Source organism: Euprymna scolopes, chromosome 21 (genome assembly GCF_053919585.1).
Source record: "Euprymna scolopes isolate OS-2025 chromosome 21, ASM5391958v1, whole genome shotgun sequence".
NCBI lineage: Eukaryota > Metazoa > Mollusca > Cephalopoda > Sepiida > Sepiolidae > Euprymna > Euprymna scolopes.
This window is the reverse complement of record NC_136502.1, coordinates 15334695-15358674: the sequence shown is the minus strand read 5'-3', so window position 1 is coordinate 15358674 and position 23980 is coordinate 15334695. Positions and strand designations below refer to the sequence as shown.

The 23980-nt window shown below is 36.7% G+C and overlaps 1 long non-coding RNA gene across 1 annotated transcript; it reads left to right on the top strand.

Moving 5' to 3' along the window:
- The first annotated feature begins 4479 nt into the window (after positions 1-4479).
- LOC145242015 (uncharacterized) lies at positions 4480-23554 on the top strand. The gene is made up of 2 exons (XR_013862637.1): positions 4480-4866; positions 22958-23554. It is a non-coding gene; the product is annotated as an uncharacterized LOC145242015 (long non-coding RNA).
- Positions 23555-23980: the final 426 nt, after the last annotated feature.

Here is a 23980-nt window from a genome sequence, read left to right as displayed (position 1 = left end):
TTCTATTTGCCGCCAGATTATCCTGACATGTACTAATGTGACTCTCACCAAAATTCATACTAGTTAACTTAATTGCTACTTACTGGCGTAGGGTCACAATATACAAGAATGTAAAAATGATATGGAAGCTGCGATGATCAATTTAAACCAATTCAAAGCTTTCAACAGGATTGACCATCGCTTCTTGCCATCTGTTTTAGAGACTGCAAGTTTTAAACTGAACTTCCGCAAATTGATCTGCATTCTATATCAACTGCCAACAACAATGGTGCAAGTGAATGGAAAGTCATTCAGTATCTCTTGTTCAAAACATCAGGATTGTCTGCTGTTGTACCTACTTTACTAACTTGCATTGGCACCGTTATTTTGTAGACTAAAGGATTGAGTGTTAAGTTCAGTTCTACACTTGAGCATTTTACCTGGAAAGATACGAGCCAGGGTTTTCACATTCATTTATGTTTCTGTGTCATGCTTCAGAGATATAGAAAACATGAGAGCCAAAATCACAGCAAGTCGATTGGTATACAGTTGAGTGCCTGGCTCGATGGTCCAATTCATAGCCTTGGCGTGTTATTCAAATCAAAGAGGAACACATCAAACCTTAAAGCATCGGTTTAGACTTGTTTGCTTGTTTGTTTGTTTGTTTGTTTGTTTGTTTGTTTGTTTGTTTGTTTATTGTATGGCATTCACTCGGGGGGGGGGATAAACCAGATTCCTCCAAAGGAGGAAGTGTCTATGGAATATTAAATTCACAGTTTATTCAAGTTTAGCTTTCGCCTTATCCTCTTTCTTTAATTCTTTCTTTGCCTTTGAACCACTTCCGGCATTTTCTGTTTTCACTTCTTTTAATGAGAGGGAGGTTATCGGTTTGCAAACAAGCCTGTATTCAACATCTATGTGAGGAAGGCTTGGGGGATCTCTGATTTGGCAAATCATTGACATACTGAGAAACTGACTGTCTTGAGTCGAACCTTGATAGTGTAATCTGTATGGGGTTTTGCGGTTGAAAGCGTCTTTCCTAACCTCATACTTAACCCTTCAATCAAGAGCCATCACAGAGTGTAATGAATCATATTTCTTTGCTGAGTGCCAAAACACTTCCTTGATCCAGTGACTTTTCAGAGACTAGAAAGGTACTATATAGGAATTTAATGATTTAAGGAGAGTGGAAAATAGATCTCCGGTTTATTTTCGGCAACTTCATAACTCATGCTTCTCTTATTTTGTCCTTTATTACTCACGTTCCATGAGCAATGTTTCTGACAAAGAGAGAAGAATTACTGTTTTCTGTGTTGGAATCTATTCCATTTAACACTTATCATTGGTTAGTTTTTTTACTTTGAAGTAGTATTGCTTTATCTCCTTATGTCAAGTGGCTTCATACATTGTCTGGATCGATTTCACTTAAAAAAAGATGGAGGATTCCATTTTGGATCCGTTTGAGGAGCAGTTAAGATGGTTAATTGAGGAAGTCTGCTCTCAATCGAATTGGGTGCTAGGTTCGAGACATCTCAATAACAAACTTGCCGATTGGTTGAGAGCCATTAAGTTAAGTTGGATGAGTCTTATCCGCTTTTTATTTTCACAAAATAAAGATTCTGCAAGATACACATTCCCTACTTTTATTTTGCCCTTGCTCTTTCCAAATTATATTTGCCTTGGAAAGATACAATCCATTCCCAAATCTTTATTTTGATTTTTTCCCTCTTAAATCCCACTCCCAATCAGAGATCACAAGCAGTTGGTACTGCTGGATGTTCCACACATGATTGACAATATCAACCTGTTGTGAGATAGGGAGTAACAAATGGTATTTTTGCAATACTAATTCCGTTACACTTTAGGGACTCTACATCAGTGACAATTAGGTTAGCTAATGTGAATTCTGACAAGGGTCGCATCTAGTGCATGTCATGATAACTTTAATCTGCAAACAGAATCGTTTCCGGAGACGGGTGACGTTAAGTTGAGACAGGGAGTAACAGGTTAAACGATAGACAAAACGGAATCAAACAATGATGAGTTTTTGAGCTGAGAAAAACAGATTTTCAAATCAGTCTCTCCGTGAAAGTCGTACAAACGAGAAACGGCCAATGCTGTAGAAAACTGTTAATCGCAGTGAATGTCACTGATGTCTCTGTCCGTGCACATCACTCATTGCAGTTAAGTTAGGAATTTAAGTTAAGAAGTAAATAATTAGCTAAGATAACATTAGTCTCTTTCTCCTGCATTAATTCTCTCCAAATAAAACCATGAAGAATACTCAGCAAACATCTCCTTGTGTCCTCTTTTTTCATGTGATGAAGCTTATTTCTATAGCAACCACAATGAGACGGTGATGAAAAGAAGAGATTATAACAGAAGTGGAAAAAAGTAAGGAGCTATAAACACTCTGATAATATGTATAAAGAATTTGATTTTTGTTATTGAAACTGTTGCAATCATAGCCAGAATGGGCATATGAATGATACAATTTAAGATATTGTATGAGGTTGAATCTTTTTCTCAACAGAATCTGATTTTATTCCTTAAGCATCAGCTTAAGGTAAAAAGAAAGTCCTGCTAAACAAAAAATTTCATTGTAGACCAATGAGTGAATTAGAATTCTTACCAAGTGCGACCCCAATACATTGACCTTTCATTGTCTAGAAAGATATATTATATTGCTCTTTGTTTACCAGACTGCAGAGGGATATTTTTTTTTTTGTAAGTTTAATTTAAAATCTCCCTCATCTGGACTTTTTTTTTGTTTTTTGCAAGGGAGTCACCACTTATCAAGGCTTTGGGATAAACGTTAACAAATGTAAGGTGATAGTTTAATAATCGTTAATGGTGTCGATTAGGTTACATTTTGAGTATTTAAGGAGACGGCTCAACAAGGACTTGTTTACATTAGACTTGAAGGCTACCATATTGTAATCGGCCAAGAAGCATGCCAATGAAACAGAGTTCCACATGCGGGCAGTTCAAGGAAAGAAACTTTGTTCATGGAATCTGTGTTTAGATTTAGGCACAGATAGAGAGTGAGGGAAAATTGTTGATAGTGGTTGTAGTTGGTCGAGTGTTTTTGTGAAAGTTTGGCGGGGGGGGCATAAATTGGAGCTCAGGCGAGTCCCTGCCATGAAAACATTGATAGAGTCTACTTTATCATTATTTTCATGGTAAGGGCTCGTCTGAGCTCCAATCTATGGTTCCCCGCTTGATCTACATTCTGTATCAATTCCCAACAACAGGCTCGCAACGTCGCTTCTGTGAGAAAGATGTTGTAGGGAAGAGACTTGATAACTTGATATTTTCCTTTATCACCCTCTGAAATGTGTTTTTACAGGAAAAAATTTCCTTGGAGTAAGTTTATTTTTTATCCATTAGATAAGAAATCTTCATATTATTGCAAAATAATCGATAATCCTGGTGCTTGTAGAAAGTCTATTGTTTAGCACGAGTTGCATAATCCTCAATCATACCTCGCCTCAACCGGCATTATTTGAGCCCAGTAGCAAGGAAAAGTCCAAAATAACTTAAAACAATGTTGATATAAGCCGAAAAAGACTGGTGTTTTGTTTTTGAATTTTTGAGATGAGGATTGATAATTTGATTTATTCAGACTAGTGTTCTCATCAAGAATGTTATTCTTGCCACATTTTGCCAGATGTAACCCCAATTTTATTTTTTTTAGCTGAATCATTGGAAGTTTCTACACTATTTTATCTATAGGGTAGATTGTTCTTGTTCAACCATAAAATCAATTCTTGTAATTTTTTTCTGTTATTAATGAGTCACCGTTTATCAAGGCCAAAAGACCACTCGAGGATTAAATTTTCAACCTCCAAAGGATTGTCAGTGAAAACTAATTATCAGCACGTTTATTGGTTGTGTTCCATGTGAAAATAACATCCAATGTGAGAACAGTAATCCGAATGATGTAAAAAAAAAAAAGTTAGTGTTATATCAGAGGTTTTTTTAAGCAAAGTGGAGTATCTGTTCTTATACAAGACATTTTTTCCGTCATCAGTCAGTGAAAAAGAAATCCTTCTAGACCGAGACAATTTTTACTTTTATCCCAATTTAGAGTGACCCTTTTTAGGGAAGCTGGGTTTCCTGCACATGAAAAATCGACTTTGTTTGTAATTCTGCCCCCGTGGGGAGGCAAGTAAATAAGGACTAATTGCACAAGCAAAGCTTGAGTCCTGTCTACCCTACTCCTTAATCGGTTGGTAGAAGAAAGGATATTTTCCAAGTGATGGAGTAGTCCACAGTTGGAGCCTGTAACCACCACACCACACCACTTGATGGGATCGCGGGTGCGGGATGAGGGGGGGGGGCATTGGATTGGTCCGACAAATAAATAATATAAATAATTCAATAAATCTACCAACAACAGTTTGTGAGTGCGCGATTATATTTTCCCTTTCGTTTACTTTAGAAACTCCCTCTTTTTTTTTTTTTTCTTTTTTTTTTTAAAGAAACAATGGCAACGTCCTTCTCCTTCCCGACTGCAACAACTTCAACGTCTTCTCCACGCGCGGCAACGCACCACAGAATATGGCTTCCTCAACGATCTGGTCTTTCCTGTTGAGGCCTCCTCCTCGCTAAAGAACCGACAGAGAGAGAGAGAGAGAGAGAGAGAGAGAGAGAGAGAGAGAGAGAGAGAGAGAGAGATGTTGAAAACGTTTATTATTCGAAAATTATCTGGCAGAAGTCAGATCCAACGCAACGGCGATGACGAAAACTCATGCAATCCTTGATTATTCGAGTTATTAGTCTGGGACTGTCTTCAAGAAAGACGGACCAACAACGCGTCAATATATGAAAATCGTCGGGTTATTCGCAAGAAGGGGATACATTTCATCTTAGACAATGTTGGTGGTAAGTAATAAAAAGAAAAACGTGGCATAGCTTTTATTATTATTATCATTATCATCATCATCATCATCATTATTATTATTATTATTATTATTATTATTATTATTATTATTTACTAGTTTGCATTTATCTGACGTTGCTCAGGTTATAGAGGGGAAAATATTCAAAATATATTTTGGATTTTTTTTTTTTTGCATTAATCGGATTGCGATTATCATCTATTATTTTCACAACGTTTCTGCCGATCTAACCTCCGATTTTTTTTTTCTTTCTTTTGGGAGGGGGTAGGCATTTTATCGAACTTGGGAATCTTTATGTCGGATTCCAACAATAACAATTCTAACATGAGAAAGTAGTCCGAATAATCCAGGCAATAATTTTTTAATAGGATTTTATCATTATTATTATTATTATTATTATTATTATTATTATTATTGTTTTCCCTGATTTCGTTTTTAATCTCAATAAATATTTGATTAATGAAATAATAATAATAATAATAATAGTTCCATGTGTATCTAAAGTTACGCACATGCGAGAAACATAAACACGAGATCTTTTTCGTAGTTTTATTAATACATATTATTACTGATCGTTTACATCTTTGATATCATCATGGTAATAACTATTAATATTATTATTATCATTATGATAATATGAAATTATTAATCTAATAATATTAATTTGAGTTTTGATAATTAACTCTGGAAAAACAATACTAAAATAAAAGCAAACACGCTTTCTTTTAATCAATAAATAAACTGAGTATCACGCAGGTTCTTTTTAAACTAATCCTTTTCTTTTCTCTCTCTTTCTTTAAATTTATACACTGCCGTTCTTATTCGGCCAATATTTACTAATGATAACGCATGTTGTTGACGTTTTATTTTTCCCATTTTCACTATTTCATACAATAGATTCCGTATCAAATGCCACAGTTACGGATGGGCAGAAGTGATATGTTTATGGATTTCACTTAATATATATATATTTTAAAAATGTCAATACTAATAATAAATAAATAAAAACACTGCTTGTAGATATGTTTATGGATCAATATTATTAATTTGTTTAATTGTCTATGTTTATTAAACATTATTTAACAATTGCATACCCGTACACTAGAGGAGTGAGTCCGCATGGATGGATGCCAATATAATGGCTCGGTAAGATACATGAATTACGACAACAGCCGTAAAGCGATCACTCACAATTAAATTCGAGTTCCTGAAACAGGGGGAAAAAAAAAAAAAAGAGCATTTATACTTTTGGGCTAACGTACACGAGTGATCCCCCCCCCCATAGCGAAATACGCATCTGTGGTTCCGATGTCGGACGCAGCGCGTTTCAGGGAGCGTTCATTAATCTGAAAAGAAAGGAAAAATGTTGGCGTGTGTGGCCTTGTGTTTTTTTTTGTTTTGTTTTTTTTTGCTTGAACTTTGCGCTTTTCGGATTATTTTGTTATATGTTTTGTTGTTTTTTTGTTTTGTTTTTTTTTTGTTGTTGTTGGATATTTGGGGGGCGGAGATTATTGTTATTTTTACTTTTGAATAAAAATAATTATTAGAGCAAAAACAGTCGTGTTCTCGTCGAGTAGTTGTTGTTATCATTATTCAAGAAAATAAAAGCTACTCATGCACTTATTGAACGGCGCTGAAATAATAACGTTATTATTTAGAAAGCCATTCTTAACATGGGGACAGAGGGTGTTTGTGTACCTATTTTGTACTTTCACCTAACAATTTTATAAAAACAGATATCGGCCATTTTCCTGTTAATAATTACCTATAACTATAATCTCCTACCCATAAAAAAATATCCAGCCAAAAAATAATCCGAAAAGCACAAAGTTCAAGTCAAAAAAAAAAAAAAAAAAAAAAAAAAGGCCACACACGCAAAAATTCTTTCCTTTCCGGATTAATGAATGTTTCCTGCGTTGCTGCTCTGTGCGTACAACATCGGAGCAAAATGCGTATTTCGCTAGGGGAAGGGGCTCACTCGTGTACGTTCGCCTATTTTCGTTTTTTTTTTTTTATCGTTGCTTTTTACTTTGTAATTATTTTCAACGTGGATTTGTTTTGTTTTGTTTTGTTTTTGCAAATTGTTGCTTTTCACGCGGGCATACAATTGGCATTGACCGTTATGACCGTATGCCCATCTTTTCCCAAACATTAAATTAAAAATTAACTTAAAAAAATTACATTAAAAAAAATACAAAGGTTGTCCCCCCCCCCCCCGTTTCAAAAACCCGAGTTTCGTTTTGTGTGATCGCTTTCGGTTATTGTAACTCGTTTTCAGATTTTACCGAGCCAAATTAGAAAGTCATGGGGACTGATGATCTATGTAAGTACCGACTTCACCAGGTCTAATGATAAATTATTGAAAATAAATTTCTCAAAAAAAAATTTATTTTCATGAATGAATGTCATTTTGTAGCTGGTTTAAGAGAAAAGTAAAACTTGCGGTGAATGCTTTGTTTTACGGGGGTTCTTTTTAATGGTAGAGACATATAAATAAGATTAATACGCCCTGGTAGCTGATCAGTGCCTCTGGCTAGCAGTGTCAGAAACCGATCTTAAGAATGCGTGAAAAAAAAATTGAATAATTCGACCTCCTATCTTTACAAGCTTATAACTACTTCAAACCCCTTTTTTTTTTTTCAATTAAAGGAGCAAAGACAAAATTTAAAAAAAAATAACAGGTTTAATAGCAAATTATGCAATATTTGTTTTTTTAAATCGGTTTTCTTTAAAAAGGATTTGAAGAAAATCAATTAAAAAAATACTATTGAATGTATAGTTCCATTCTTCATTGTTCAGAATTTATCCATATTTATATCTTAAATTCCATTTATTTTTTTACATAAAAGAATTTTTTAAACGACTATTTGAAAAAAGTGCCATTACACAAGCATTTTTATGTTCTTATCAAAAAACCAGAAGTGCCAGTTTTTTTTTTTTTTTTTTTTTTTAGAACTACGGATGGACAGAAGGCAGTAAAAACCACATGTTCGTGTTAGCTGTCTAGCCTAGTGCGTGAAGAAATATGTGTTCCCATCGTTTAAAAATAGTCAAATTTTACTTTTTTGCCTTTAAAAAAAAACAGTCAAGGAATTTTTTTTTCTTTTCTCAAAGAAATACATAAATTTTTGATTTATTATATTTTAATTCTTCTTTATCGAGAGAATTTTTTTTTTTTAAATATCTATAAAAAAAAAGAAAACATTGAATGAAATAGAAAAAATTGTCGTCAGCGTCTAATACTTGCTGGACAATATAAGCGGAACATAGGCTTCCAATTAAAAAAAAAAAAAAATCAAACGTGGTTTTTAAAAAAAGAAGGGTTTTACACTTTGGATTTTACAGGTAAATTTCAAAAAAACAGTTCTTTTTTTGTTGTTTTAATTTACAATATATTATTTATTGATTTTTTTATCTTCAATTTGTGATATATAAAACTTTGGTGAGTAAATAATTATTAAAATTTTAATAGACATTTCAAATGGGGGGGATGAATTTAAAAAAAACGTTTGTCTAAAATATTATATTCGGTTTATTGGAACGAACATAAAATTTCACATTGACCCTGAAAATATCGTAAAAATTTGACCAATAGAAAGATTTTGATAGATTTTTAAAGTTTAAAAATTGAAAAAAAAATTAACTCGTAAAATTCAATTGATTTCATTACGTAAAAAAAAAAAATGGCTGCATGAAGGCGCGCTGGCACTTTGTAAACACTGTTTTCTTTTTTTTTAATAAAAAATAATATTTCTATTTTTTAAACAACTTTAATAGTTTATTTTGGAAGTATATTCCATAAAGAAAATAAACAACCCACTTTTAAAAGAGAAATTACGAGTTTTTAATATTTTATTCGCAGTTTCGTGTTAGGGGGTGTCAAAAATTCCCCAAAAATTCTGATACACCTAGTGCCTGGCCGCATCACTCAGCAAGAGAGCATTAATCCACGAGAAAATAGTCTGTTATGATGATTTCTACAGGTTAACTAGAATCTGTCCTGAGGAGAACATTATTGTGGACTTAAAGGACCAAAAAGAAATAAGATAACAGGTAGTTAATAAGTTTATATTTACAAAATTACAGAAGTAATGGGTTGCCAGAGACTGCTTCTAGATTCGTTATAATGACTCTGTTACAAAATTACAACTAGTTCCTATTTACAATGCCTCCCCACGGGACAGTTAGACACCAGGGTCGTTTTTTAATGTGGAGAAAAGGAACAAAAATAAAAATTGTCTCCGTCGTAAAGGATTTCTCCTCCTCTATCGACAGAGAACAAGAAACTGAAGTGCAGCATCTGAAGAACAGATACTACACTTTGAGGTATTTATTTGCTCCCCCACTGAGCAAATTAGGCACAAGGCCGATTTTTAATGTGAGGAGTGAAGGGGAAATGGGGACCAAGCCCCCAGGGAGTAGGGGAGCTGGATAGTGACAATTGGTATGAAGGGTTGCCCCTATATTGACCAAGGTCTTATATGTGGGGTTTCCCCCACATATGGTCTTTGCTTGCTGTATGTATTTATTTGCTTCCCCACTGAGCAAATTAGGCACGAGGCCATTTTTTAATGTGGAGAGAGAGGGAGGGGGAGGGACAAGGGGGACCAGCTCCTGAGAGGTGGGAAATGGGAGCTGGATAGTAACTGTTGGTATGAAGGGTTGCCCCTACATTAACCAAGGTCTGATATGTGGGGTTACCCCCACATATGGTCTTTGCGTGCAGTATCTGTCGGAACAGATACTACACTTTGAGATATTAAATCTTTTATTCATGTTAAAAATACAGTCAAAATCAACGATGGCCAACTCAAAAGTGGGGATTGTGGAGGTCATTGGTCATCCTTGTCACTCCAGAACTAAACAAAATCAAAAGTTTCTCCCAGCTAGTATCTTCTTTCACCATAATACCGCATTCACCCTTTCATATTGGGGGACATCCTACTTAACTCCCAGTTTTTAAAACATTTTTTATTGACGTGTAAAAACAAAAAAGATAACAATAAAATGGTACAATAATTCATTTGTGTCGAGGGCGGGGGAAGAAAAAACAAAAGGTGATTAGTAGGACCCTCCCAACCCCATCTAGTTGATAGACTGCCACTAGGTTTGTAAAAGGAACCTCGCTTCTGCGGGTCAGTTTCTAGGTGGGGATGCCCTCTAGATGGGAGTGAATGGAGAAAAGAAAATTTTGTGGGTAAGGGATGGGGGTTAGTTTGTATTTCTTTCTCTCCAATATGGGTAAAATTTAAAGGAAGGGGTTAAAACAAAAATTGCAGGTAAGAGGGGATGGGGATCTTGGAGGCTTCCTAATCGGGGAGGGATGGAACACACACTCAGCTAGCTGAGAGGCTACTTGTTTAATTTTACTTTACAGAACTGCGCGTTCCACACCTAGGCGGGGAACACGTATTCAAATTTGGCTCCTCTTCGTACATACAGACTTGCCACATGTATCCATCTTCTGTCAAATGCCGCGTGATGCAGCCTTCTTCTATCACATCTGATTTTCACCCGTAGTTGGTGTTTAAAGAAAGCGATCAGATCTTGATCAGAAAAAGACAAACCCCCTGGCAACCTTGCAGACGCGACGTCCAAATCACCATTCTCGCCACGGCCAGGATCATAACGTAGACCATTTGTCTTTCCCGGTCCCACGGCGGCCTCACGTTGTCCACAACATTGGATACAGTAATTGGGCGAGGATGCTCAGGATCGATGCGAGCCGTCACTTCGCTGACATACGACCAGTACTGGCGGAGTTCACGGCAATCGAAGAAAGCATGATCAGTTGTTTCTACGGCCGTTGTCTCACAACTGGGACAATCAGGCGACTCCAAAAACCCGGAACTGCATTGTATGTTGTTGAGTGGAAGTGTATTTCAGGCCAATCGCCAGGTCAGAGAGAACTCTGAATTGTTCAGATGACTCGAACCTGGCGCCCAGCTCCACGCGGAGCGGATCTCACTCTGCTGCCAACCCAAACGTGCGCATAGCGGGTCATCGGCAGCCCCCTTCACTAGATCCCTGTGGAGTTCCCTATGGGTAGCAGTCACAAGGTCATTGGACCTTGGTAGTCGTTTTAGCGCGGCTCAACACTCTTTCATGTAGGCAGATTCTCCCTGCGGCCTGCGACGGCTCTCGATGGAAGGGTCGAGAATGAGGTCGGGGAAGGCGGCAGTAACCACGGGGTGCCACGGTTGGTCATCTTGCATATAGTGGCTTAGGAAGGCCAGCCTCTCAGCATCTCGATGACACTTCAAGTCCGGCATTCCCAAGCCTCCCTCACACGGACGTTGAATACAGACCTGTCTGCTCACCCAGTGTCTTCGCCTGTCCCAAAGGAGCGAGGACAAGAGTTCGATGAGCTTTTAGGTGTTGTGCAGGCAGGGGAAGTACGGCCAGTCGGTAAAGGATGAGAGGAAAGACGTAAGTGGCGCACGCCTCAGCCCTACCCTTTAAGGAAAGTTTCCTAGGAAGCCACGAATTGACTGCAGCCTCCATCTTTGACTGTACCTCTGACCAATTCTTGTCAAGCTGGAGACCCGGTCCAAACCACACGCCGGGGATCCAGACCGGGCCATCTGTCCAGCTGAAGGGCGCCGGGAGGTTTGCGTTGCCACTCCAGGCACCCCACCGCAGTCCTACCAACTTGCTGCGGTTTATCTTGCTCCCCCCCCCCCCCCCGTGATTCTTTCGTACTGTGCGAGTGCCTCCGACACGACCTCAATGTCTCTGAAGCCTGACACGAAGACCGTGACATCATCGGCGAACGCGGATACCTTGGCAGCTGAGCCGCCAGGCAGAGCCATTCCGCGCAGGGCTGAATTTGCCTCCCCATGTCTCAGCTTGCGGAGCAGAGGCTCCAAAGCCAGGACATAAAGCAGGGGCAACAGCGGACAACCCTGACGAACCGACCGAGAGATAATAAAGGGTTTCGAGCGCTTTCCGTTGACTTGCACGATAGCCATGGGCTGTCGATACATTATGGAGATCCACTTGCAAAAGTCCGGTTTAAAACCGGCGGCTTCTAAGACAGATGCCAGGAAACGATGGTCGACCCTATCGAAAGCTTTGGACTTATCTAAGTTGATCAGCGCGGCTTCCATGTCGTCATCTATTCCCCCCTCTAGGATCGTGCGGATCAGGTGCAAGTTGTTCTGAATCGATCTCCCCTTCACAGCGTAGTTCTGTTCTGGTTCCACCAACTCATCGATAACAACCTGCAGCCAATTCGACAGGACCTTGGCCAAAATCTTCAACTCTGTGTTTAGCAGAGTTATGGGCCTGTAGTCGTCTAAATCTTCCCCTCCGTGCCCGTCACCTTTCTTCAGCAATGTGATCACTCCCTTGGTTACCTGCCCTGGGATGGATCCCTGAGCAAACCAATGGTTGAACATATCCGTCAGAAGAGGCAGAAACATGGGCGACAGCCTCAAGTACAGTTCGTATAGCAGACCATCAAGTCCTGGCGATCTGTCAGCTTCAGCGCAGTAAAACCCTCCCGCTCCGTCACCCAGCCCTCGCAACTAGCTGCTCTAGCCACCTCGAGGCGGGGAGAGTCGACCAAATAGTCGCTAAACTCAAGGACCGGAAGATCGGGCTGCTGCGTAAAACGCTCCTCGAAATGTTCTCAAAACCCCTCGCAGATCTCCCGAGTCGATTCCAGGGTGCATCCATCCGGATGTCTGACTTTCGCAATGTATTTGCCCGAGCCACACCTAGAAACCTCACGGCGCACGTCTGCATCAGAATAGACTGCTTCGTTGCCTATCTTTCTAAGCCTAGCTCTAACTACATGGCCTTCATAACGCTCGCTAGTCTCGCGTAGAAGGTCCTGCTTAGCTAGTTCCTGACTAACCCTATCACCCTCCCTCGTAGCCCGGGCTAGTTTCTGCTCTAGCTGCTTCTTCGTCTTGGCCTTATCTAGTGCGAGGCGCTGGGCATACTTGACGGAGAAGCTTCTGATCTTGGCTTTGAGACCTAACCACCACTTACTCCCGGTAACCGCCCCCACTAGTGCCTTTTTAATCAATTCTCTTAACTGATCTTGGAAGTCTTGTATCTCCAGAAGGGAGGTGTTTAACTTCCAGTACCCCGCTAACTTAGGCCTATTTCCTAGCTTCAGCCGGGCCATAACTAATTTATGGTCCGTCTGGCCTAGCCAAGTGAACGTGGGACAGGATAGGAAGTCTACTTCGCCTCTCCTAACTAACATCCTGTCCAAATAGGTATTTGGATAGGAGGAAACGCTATTGGTCCACGTCCACATTTCCCGCCCTGGATGCTCGACCCGAAACCTGTCGACCAGTCCGCATCTAGCCATCAGATCAGCCAGGCTGGACTCGCACCTCTCCGACCCTCTAGCTCCGCCTCCTACCTTATCTATGTCGGGGTCTAAGATGGCATTCCAATCCCCCATTAGCACTACCCGCTTCCGACAATCTACAAACGCGTCAAGCTGACTGAAGAATGAGACTCTCTCACGAGCGGTGCTGGGCGCATGAACCGCAATCACCCGAAACACAGAATCTTTTACGGCAACATCTGCCACGACCAGCCTGCCCTCCGCATCCCTATGGACAACGTCGACCGTCGCGGAAACAGTACGTTTAACTAGCAAGGATACTCCCTTCCCCCGCGGGCTGCCATTTGTCCCGAAGGCCAAGATTGTAGTGGAAAGTCCTTCGTTGTAAGCATACCCAAAAACCTTTAAAAGTCGACATTTCCAACAATGAGTGAGTTGGACTTATGTAAAAAAAAAAAATACTGAAAAGTTATTGACTTTTTTCGTTTAAAAATTAAATTATTTCATTTTTGTTAATAAAATTTTATTTTTATAAAAAAATCTTTCGTTTTTTGATATACATAAAAATGTACAATTCTTGAATGTTATTCTTTTGATTACTTTCGTTTGGGGGAGGGGGGCACAATAAAAGAGAAGATTAAAATGGAACGAAATTAAAATTTCCATTCCATTTTTTACAACAACCGTAAAACAGAGCATTCTCCGCAAGTTTTACCAATGAATATTCCACACTTCTAATACTTTTTTTTTTTTGCCATCAGAATCTGTGAAATTGGCCATTTTTTTTTTGTTATTATTCAATCAAATCAATTGATTGCCTGCTTTAGTCAAGGACCAACCTTAATGCACCAGGAGGAAGCTTTGAATGCCTCCCCTCCCAAGTGACTTAGTCTACAATGTATTGCAGTCTGCATTGCACTGTAGAAAACCTGTTGATTCTATCAAATTTTTTTATATTAATGACTTTAATTAAAAATTAAAATGCAAATACTAAGTATCATGGTTCAATCATACTCTAAACAGAAACATTCATTTCAAACATGCCACTGTCTTATCAAATAACTTACTGTTGATTTTATATGCCAGACACTTCTGCTTGTGCAGTAATAAAATTTTTAGAACGCACTTATGATGTATGTAGTGTTAACTTTGGTTAAAATTGGATTGGTCCTTTTAAACAAATTGGTTTTTTTATTGATACTTATCAAGAGCATTCTGATACAAAACCTGTCTAAGAACATTCCCAGACATGTAAAGTACGTTTGTGTAAAATGTTTTAAAAGTCCACCCAGCTGTTTTCGAGTCTATAGGGAACAAATTCACAAATACATAGACACATGTGCACGCACATACATATGCACAAGGTGTCTTTGATATATAAGTAGATTTGATATACAGGGTATTGAGATTTGGGAAAATCTTTGTAATCCATTTTCGGACAGAAATTTGGCTGTTAAGTGGTCAAAGTTCAACGATTTGACCTTTGAGAACTCTACCAAACTCCTCCGACAATTTTGGATCTAAACACTTGAAATTTTAGATATAGGTTCCTTGGACATGGATTTAACTTAATAACTTGATTTGAGACCCAAACAATAAATGTTAAGGGGTCATAATAGGGGTCAAAGTTTAAAAAATTGACCGCTTTTTTTTTTTTTTTTTTTTTTTGCTCAACATACACCTCTAAACACCCGGGCAACGCTGGGCGTAAATGCTAGTATATATATAAAATACAACTGTAAATTACTTCTATGTGTTCATGTCTAAACACTACTTTATAATATTGCAAATAATTTGCATGCCTCAAGTTACAATAACATTTTACTTTCATATTCTCTGAAACTTAAAATTATTTTAAATTGAAACAATGAAATTACAAAAATACAAAAAAAAAGCATCCTTTACTGCTAGAATTCTGAAAAATTTAGAGATTTAAAAACATGTGCCCTTTCCTCTGTAGAAAATGACTAATAAATTCCAGAAGTGCATTCATTAGTGATTTTAAACTTACAAACTATATAAAGTAATTTTATATTTTCCATGTATTGGAAAAAAAAGTACTAATCAACATAAACACTCTTGATCAACCCAACAATCAGCAAAATCCCACCCCTTGACTGTAGAGATCCCCTTATGCCGGAAAGCTTTCTGCTTTAATAGTTTCTTTCCTCAAACTGCTTTCCTTTGGAATTCCCTCCTTGCATCTTGGTTCCTCGACTATACCAACGTGTAAAAATTTAAATGTAATGTAAACAAACATTTGGCTGCACAACTCCTCACTTAGAATGCCCCTAGTAATCTGATCTTTAATTCACAGTAGCCATTTTACACCTCAGTGGCAAGATGCATTGTTTGGGATGAACATATATATATATAAACAAAATTTTTGTCGTGTTTATCTTTCCTGCAAACGAGGCCGCCTCTTTTTAAGTGAGGTTCTCTCTATTACTCTGAGCACTTTCACATACCTGAGACTGTTCTCTGTCTCTGTCCCATTTGAAGGCGCTTGATAAATTGCAGAAATGTATCTGTAATTTGATTGGCCCCCTACCCTTCTTCTTTGTAACCTCTCTCTTACAAACATGGTGTTGCTAGTCTCAGTCTTTTCTATAAATATTATGGTATGTGTTCTTCAGAATTATCTGATCTATTCCCTGTTTCCTTTGTTGCAGCTCGTTTGACTCGTTGGTCTAGTTGTAAGTGGGTAGTAACAAAGGGTCTGTTGTGTAATGTGTACTATAGCATACAGTGATATGTACTTGCGACAAAGGGTTCATCATTATGTCATTAAATGTCTATGGTGGTTCTTCACTATCTGATCCCTAAGTTATTTTGTTGCTGTCTATTTATGTTCCAATGCTATGATCGTCTAAATGTTCATGTGTGTGTGTGTGTGTGTGTGTGTGTGTTACATGTATTTTGGACATACCTTATTTCCCTGTCGTTGATCTTGTCCACCTGGAATTCATCTTGTTCTTGGGGGTGAAGGCGGGAACCTGTTTGAATGAATATTCATTCACTTCCAAAAACGCTGGTTGTATTTTATATAATTTTTATGCACTTCCAAGTGTCAATCGCAGAAGAATAGAAAGTGAATATCTTTGCTTGAGTGGTTAATTCTAGGTCTCCATTCTAAGACACGTCAGCTCCCTCCCCGATGAAGGGGGGGGACGACCTGTTAAACCATCCGCTCTGATCAACGTCCAAATTCCAACTCCAATGTCATTTCCAGGATCACGTGGTAACATACATGTAGTTCTGTCAGCTGATCAGATGCTTCCAGTAAACTTGTCTATGATATGATTTTATTATATTTTGACAGCTTTTATCAACATTTTTCATATTCATCTCCAGTTAGATAGATAGGTAGATATAGAAATAAATAGATTGAGAGATGTATTAATAATACACATAAATAGATAGATCAACAGACAGATAAATAACTAATAAATACTTTTTTGTTTCGGCCTACTACATACAGTTTGGTAGAGACTTTTTGCATGCACACTGACAAGGTCATCACTTTCATATATATATATATACATATATATATATATATATATATATATATATATAACTATATTTTCCTGTGCTAGAATGTTTTCATCTAAAATCCTATGCAATTATGCAGAATGTTGAAACTATGCATAAATAGAATTCAACACAATAGTAAAATGAACCAATAAGAAACCATAAAAATGAATAAATAATTAATGCTCATTTTTCAAAGGAATATGCAAATTAGTTAACCTTAACAGCTGATCAGATGCTTCCAGTAAACTTGTCTATGATATGATTTTATTATATTTTGACAGCTTTTATCAACATTCTTCGTATTCATCTCTTGTTTATCTCTCCAGTTAGATAGATAGGTAGATATAGAAATAAATAGATCGAGACATATATCAATAATACACATAAATAGATAGATCAACAGACAGATAAATAACTAATAAATACTTTTTTGTTTCGGCCTACTACATAACATAATGGTCTCCATCAATTCGTTGTTTTGATACCTCATTATAATACAACTTCCTATTCCAGTAGCTTCTTTTCAAGAACCGGAGGCTTGTGGAACTGACTATGTTTCTACCTATAACCTTGGGATTTTTTTGTTTTTTTTTCAAGATTAAGGCTATTAGGCATCTCCTGTCTTTGTGATAATCATCTTTTGTTCTTGTTAGCTCCTTACATCAAGTGGCTTCATGCCTTGTCTCAAGTGATTTCCTTTAAAAATAAATAAAACAAAGCGTTATCATTGATGACAAATGTGGTTGGCAAAGAGACAATTATGACAAAATAGTCAAGTTTATATATATATATATATATATATATATATATATATATATATATATACACACGCATATATATATATATATATATATATATATATATATATATATATATAAATATATATATACGCATATTCATTTTCATGCAAACACAGTGAATCAAAGACAAGCATGAAAATGATGATGCAAAACGCGCAAGGTGCTACTCAGTATGAAATAGAAAGTGAAAACGCACACATAATTCTAACCCGAAAGAATATTTTAATTAGATCAACATAATCAATAGAAATGTTTCTGGTGAATTTAAAATCTGCAAGAACAAATGATATATTGTATTTGTGTTCGATTGCTATCGGTCTAAACGACTGCAACCAAAACCCACGATACACTCTGGCCAAGATCACAGTGTAGTATCTGTTCTGATCCTATGCAGTACCTTTTCTGTCCTCAGTCAGTGGATGAGAAGTTCTTCATGACTGAGATAGCTTTTATTTTTGTTTCTATCCAAAGTGCCCCTTTGTGGGGAGTTGGATTTCCCCACATAAAAAACCAATCCTCATGGAGAGGCAAGTAAATAGGAACAATCAGTATTTGTCAAAGCCACGTAGATATGGTCAGCCGATTGGACATATCTGATGGGATCGAAAGCACTGATTGAAAGCGGATAATATCCTGTTCTAAACTGTCCATCTGCAGTATAATGGTTTCAAATGCATTTTCGGTTAAAACACTATTACATACTTACGTGTCGTGTTGAAATTAGTATGAATTACAAAAATTGATTGAGTGAGTAGATATTTTAGGACTAATTTTTTATAAAAAATAAAATACATATCAGTAGGCCACCATTTTCTATTTTGAAATGCCAGATTACAACTATTGTGTCAAAAATCATGCATTGCAGTTACCTCCCCTAGATTGTAAGAAATATTCGACATTAACAAATACGATAAAACTCGATAAATTTTATTTTTACTTGTAATTAGTTTTCTACTTTATCATTTTGCCGTAACAAAAAAAAAAAAACCGTCCTAGTGCGAGTAAAAGCCAGTGTAAGGTGAAAATCTCACATCAGCCTAAAAATGTTCCGCCATTGGACCATGACGAGACTGGATTGCGTGTTTTAGTTAAAAGTAAGAATGGAAAGATTTTGATCAATTTTTATTTTTACAAAATATATTTTGCAAAAATAAGCAATAATAAATAAAATGTTATTGCTTAACAGTTTTTTTTTGGGGGGGGTTCAGTTTTCGATTCTGTTTTTAGTATTATAAAAATATATTTATGAAATATTTATTGATTTCTTTATTTTAAAAATAGAAAAAAATGTGATTTTTATTGTTTCACACTTTTTCATTGTTTCATTTTTTTTTTCAGCTTTGAATTTGATTTTAGAATAACACGTTTTTTTTATTTTTAAAATATAGTTAAATAAAAAAAACTCTAACAAAGATAATGCACGCAAATGTCATATAAAATGTTGCTGAAGTAATTTTTTTTTTAAATCTGTGATGCCAGAGGAACTCCTGCAGGTAACTGCTGAAGTTTTAGGCACTAGTTCCTCGCATCAATCGAAATTTGTTTTTGCAATTGCTCCATGAGCAATTCGTATGTATAGTGCTGTCATTGAGATTCACAAATTTTATTTGTGGTTCACAATATCATGGTTTGCTAGATCATTGTAAGCCCGCCAACCATCAGTTATTATCTTGGTGCCAGGCCTCACACATCGCCAGAGCCACTGCAAGGAAGGTGGGCTCTCTCTACCGTGCTAGAAAACTACTAACACCCGAAAGTATCTCGTACCTCTGTAAGGCCACCATTCGCCCATGTATGAAGTATTTCTGTCATATTTGGGCTGTTGCATCTGCTACTAGTCTCTCGCTCCTTGACAAGGTTCAAAAGAGTTGCAAATCTGATAGGCTCTGAACTGGCTTCTAAGCTTCAGCCTCTGTCGCATCGATGAAACATTGCATCGCTCTGCCTGTTCTACAAGTATTTTAATGGTGAATGCACTGACGAACTGCAAGCACTTGTGCCCCCACGACGTGAACACCCTCGACAAACCCGACAGGCTGCTAAATCCCACCCCCACACTGTAGAGATCCCTAGATGTAAAAGATCTTTCTATTCCAGTAGTTTCTTCCCCAGAACCGCTAGACTTTGGAATTCCATTCCAGGTCCTTGCTTCCCCAACTGTACTGACGTGCAAAAGTTCAAGTGCAACGTGAACCGACATCTTGCTGCCCAAATCCCTACATAGTACCCCAGTAGTTGTTGCCCCTGATAGTAGCCCCCTACACCAAAGTGGCAATGTGCCTTGTTTGGGGTGAAAATATAATAAAAAAAAAAAAAAATATCAATGAATTATTGGTAACAATGTTTCAGCATCTCTGCTATCAACTGGCATCATCAGTGTAGCATTGGTTTCTTGCTCCACCATACGAAGAACCCATTAACCTTTTTTGTACCTTCCATGGTGATATTTCCAATGCATGAATCATCATCAATTTTAATGATCTTACCAAGACATCCGGTCTCAATAGGATTGTCAATCGATGACATTGTGGTTCTTGCAAAGACCACCAATAAATAAGGTGAATAAGATAATTAAATGTGACGTGGGCACCTGCAAAAAATGACCCACCCCACCCACACACACACCTGTATCGATTTCACTTTTCTACATTTTGGACATTTCCAATAGTAGCTTGCGACTGAGCACTTATTGTAAATTCATTTTACTGGTTGGCAGACATGCCAACTGTTGCATGAATTTGCAATTAGCCCATGGAGGGATAACCATTTTAAGGTGCCCCCCCCCCTCCGTTTCCCTGATTAAATTTTTTAGAGAATAAGACAAACGCACGGGTTTGTATTACACATAGATTCGAAAAAGTTGTCAAAAAACAAATATATAACAAATAAATGTTATCAAAGGCAAGATAAGTTACTTTTCTACCAAACTGGATATATTTTTCGTGTTTTTATTCAATGTAACATGTTTATTCAGCTCAAAAACCATACAGTGTTTACGATGTATTGGAACATTCAAGATGGCGTCTGATTCTCTCTTTAACACGGTAAGTTTGGGAAAAGGTGTTATAAATAAAAAAAACGGATAAAATACTGTTAAAAACTCGCTCAATATATGTTACCGTGAAATAGGTTGACATATATTCGGCGGGGTTTTAATAGTATTTTGTATAGTTTATTATTTATAACACCTTTTCCCAAACTTACGGTGTTACAGAGGGTGTGAGACGCCATTTTGAATTTTCGAATACATCAGTAAACACTGTATGTTTTTTGAGCTGAATAAATATGTTACATTGAATAAAAACACAAAAAATATATCCAGTTAGGTAGAAAAGTAACTTATCTTGCCTTTGATAACATTTATTTGTTATATATTTGTTTTTTGACAACTTTTTCGAATCTGTGTGTACAGTAATACAAACCCGAATTTTCAAATTAAAAAAATAATAATGAAGCAGTATCACTGGAAATAAAATGAGTTCAATAAAATTTCTCAAATTTAATAAAATATTTTTATTGCTTATATTTTGCCAAATATATAGATATTTTTTTAAATGTGTACATAAGAAATCAATAAATATTTCATTTTATTCTAAAAATGCAAAGAAAAAAAAAAATAATAATAATCAAGTATTACTAATATTTTGTTAAATATATTTTCTAAAAATGAAAATTTGATCAAAACCTTTCCATTATTACTTAATTTTGACTAAAACATGCAGCCCGGTCTAGTCGTAGTCTTATGGCGGAACATTTTTAGGCAAATATGAGATTTTCACTTTACACCGGTTTTCGCTTGCACCGGAACGATTCTTTTCCCGTTACACCATCATTTTTCGTAATTTTGGAATTCTTATTAATTTCGACATGACACGTAAATGCGTATTGTTTTTATCCAAAATGCATTTATTTGAAATTCTATTTTACTGCACAAGCATTGAGATTTTCTAACTTTTAAACAGGAGAGTGAATTTTCTCTAACGTAGGCAAAGGGAGATAACTCTATAATCTAAGGGGTGTCACTAGGCTAATGCTACCATTTCACTTTTTTTTCTTTTTTTTTTTACACAGTGATCACCACTTATCAAGGCCCAGAAGCCACTCAGGGATAAGGGTTATTGCAAGTACATTACGTTAGTGTGGAGATTTGATGAAGTGTTTACTTAAGGGGGCAGTTCATTAGGAATTTGTTAACGTTGGACTTGAAGACATCCAAGTTGTAGTTAGGTGGGAAGCAGACAGACGGAACAGAGTTCCACAGGCGTGCAGTTCTAAGAAAGAAGCTTTGTTCATGGAATCCGCGTTTTGATTTAGGCACCGATATAGAATGGGGGAAATTTTTCACAGTGGATTCAGCTAGACTGGTGTTTTTCGTGAAAGATTGGCGAGGGGGGACCAGAGATTGGAGTTCAGACGAGCACCTGCCATGGAAATAACGATAAAACAAGGATAGGCTCACAACGTCTCTTCTGTGGGAGAGAGGTTGCAGGGTAGAGAAAAGGGCATCACCCACTAAGCCACAAAGTCTATTTTGTACTCTGTCAAGGCAGGATAGGCTGTTTTTAGCAGCTCCTACCCAGATATGGCAACAGTATTCCATCCTTGGACGTACTTGGCTTTTATATAGATAGAGAATTGCATCAGTAGTGAGATATCTTCTGGAGCGGTAGAAGGATCCCACCATCTTTCCAGCGACCTTGGCAACAGACTTGATGTACGTGTTCCATTTCAGATCAGGAGTAAAGGTCAACCCCAGAAGCTTGTCAAAACACGGGGCCTCACCCAGATGAGAGCCATCCATCACAATTGATGCCAGATGGGGATCAGAGCGTTGATGATGTAAGGATAGGAGTTTGGTTTTGGATGCATTAAAGGTAACTAGTCACATCTGAACCACGCGCTCGAGATCCATATTTGCAATGGTGGTAGAATGTTCAGCATTATGTGGGGTTAGAGGGCAGAAATATAGTGTGTGAAATTATTGTTGATTAGAATTAATGTTGGAGTGCCTTTATGGAAATCGCTTGTTACAAGACGTATAATTTTTAAGATCAATTTTTTTGATTTTCGATACTTATCAGATGAATTTCTGTACAAGACATATCTAAGAACACTGCCAGACATATAAATCGCCTCTGTGTGAAATTTGCAAAAGATAGGCTCAGCCGTTTCGGAACCTATGAGGAAGGAACATACATACACACACACATACACACACACACACACACACTCACAAAGTAACTGAGTGGAGATAAAGATGTAATCAATGCATAAGTTAAGAATGGAGCCTCTTATATGCCCTCAAATATAACAATTATATAGTTTGACTTGATACTTTAAAGAAATTGATTTTCTCTTATGATTGTAGTTTTTCTTTTTTTTTTAACTTTTAATTAATGTTAATAATTGCTTTTTCTTTCTTTTTATTTCAGAAATTGTGACCTTTGAGCTGAAGCCATTTTCTCTCAGATGACCTTTTTAAACAATTTGCAATAAATTTCCCTGCCATCAACTATATATGTCTGTATGTTTGTAGATGTAAATAAGATTGTTAACCATTGCTCCAAACACCTTCACTTCTCAAACTAAATTAAAAAACAATTTGCATTCAATACAACTTCATATTTCTAAAAATCTATACAATTTAGGACTAGATATGTTTAATTATAAAATGAATAATTTAACATTGATATACTAAGTGTTTTTCTTCTTTTTTTTAAGAATCAAGTGAACTTTAAAATAAGAATAAATTAGATTTATGAATGATTATTAAATTTTGGTTTAAGTACATTCAATAACTGGTTTTTTAATCAAATAAAAATGTGCGTCAAGAGTTACTTCCCTTGACTGTCATGATGATCTTATTTCATTTTTTTTAATGGAATTAATAAAACCAAGAAAAAAACTTTGATATCTTTTTTTCTGTCACTGATAGATTCACATTCTTTGGCATAAATATGATAACTAAAATAGGTTTTTGATACTACTGCAATCAAATTAAATTTAGTTTAAGTGTAAAAAAAAAAAAACAGATAATATATTGGTAATTGGTGTACGTGATTGAATATATGCATCATTTACGAATACATGCAACGATCGAAAGCGCTAGTTCTAAAAAAATATAAACTTCATTTATTACGAAAAGTTCAATTTATTTTTGAACTGAAAGTGATAATTAAATAAAACATAAACTGTTGTTCTTGGCCTTCGGTCGGGATCAAAGTGTAGTATCTGTTCTGCAGATGCTGCATATAAGTTAATTGGTCCTTGGTCAATGTAGGGGAAACCCTTCATACTGAGACAATTACTATTTTTTTGGATACTGCCAGAGTTCCCCCTTTTTACCCTTGTTTTAGGGGAGCTGGTTTAACTTCACATTAAAAACGACCTTGTGTCTAATTTGCTTTCGTTGGGAAGCAAATAAATACATTAAATAAAGCATGAGCATTTAAAAA